The following is a 1,186-nucleotide window of genomic DNA, read 5'->3' as shown; positions in this document are numbered from 1 at the left end:
TAACGATTTAAAAAAATACATAAATTGTATTTTCAATTAATTTACAAATTGTATTTTTAACTGAATTATAAGTAAATTGTGTTTTTAATTACTTAAATTGTTGAGTTACAAAATACATTCAAGAAAGTAAACTATACTAAATGTGGCTGAGTTAAAAAATAAGCCCAATTGGAATATTCCTTTAAGGCGTAGGTACACATTCTTCTAGATCTAGACAGTTTCTTTCAATTTATGCAATTGTCTTTAATGATTTTATTTAATACGATAAAAGAATCATTTGGAGAAGTTAATGGATATTAGTTTTACATTATTTTCAAAATCGCGCACATTTTTAGGTATTATTTTATACGTATTTGCTAAACTTGTAACAAAGCCTTATCGCCTTATCAAAATTATATTTTATCAAGTGAATTTTTATTAGATGTAAATGTAATAAGTATTTCATTATTCGCTTTTCAGTAATCTACCGCTTAAAAAACTATTAAAAATAATATTTAATTTAATTTTTTATAATATTCTATCACTTTACATGTAATATTATTACAAAATTACAACAAAAAAAATCGCCCCCGGGTGGGCTCGAACCACCAACCTTTCGGTTAACAGCCGAACGCGCTAGCCAATTGCGCCACGGAGGCTCATATTGATGAAGTCAAATATGTATGTTAAGAGTGTAACTGGTTATTTAGGTAAGTAATATGTAATTCCTTATTTCTTACATAGTTATGAAAGTTTGGGATAATGGTGATTTATTTAGAAATTTAAAAAAATTAAAGTTATTATGAAAATGTTTAATTCTTATTTTGTAATGAAGTATTAAAATACGAAGTTTATAATGTTAAATATGATGCTTATAACAAAGATGTTATTTACTCACAATTTAACGCGATTATTTAAATTATTTCATATCGATTATACATTCATATTGCTTTTTATTAAGGATATAATTATGATTTTAGGAAAAATTTATTTAACCCCTTTTTATTTAATATGTGGAAAAATCAAGAAATTTCTCTTTCTTGTGTAAAACCTTTGAATAAGCCTATTCCCTTAAAATTATATGACTTTCTAATTAAAGTAAAAGTAATATCAATCTCATTATACCCGCCTATTTAACAAATATAATAATCTCTGTAACAAAATAATCTTCTTAAATATTAAATTAAATTTATAGAATATTCTATGT

At 24.0% G+C, this 1,186-nt stretch overlaps 1 non-coding gene across 1 annotated transcript; it reads right to left on the bottom strand.

The window, feature by feature from the left end:
• Positions 1–564: 564 nt before the first annotated feature.
• Trnan-guu lies at positions 565–638 on the bottom strand. The gene has a single exon. It is a non-coding gene; the product is annotated as a tRNA-Asn (tRNA).
• Between the last annotated feature and the right edge of the window lie 548 nt (positions 639–1,186).

Source organism: Chrysoperla carnea, chromosome 1 (assembly GCF_905475395.1).
Source record: "Chrysoperla carnea chromosome 1, inChrCarn1.1, whole genome shotgun sequence".
In the NCBI taxonomy this organism is placed as follows: Eukaryota; Metazoa; Arthropoda; class Insecta; order Neuroptera; family Chrysopidae; genus Chrysoperla; species Chrysoperla carnea.
Note: the sequence above shows the minus strand (reverse complement) of the source record. Positions and strands in the feature narration are given on the sequence as shown.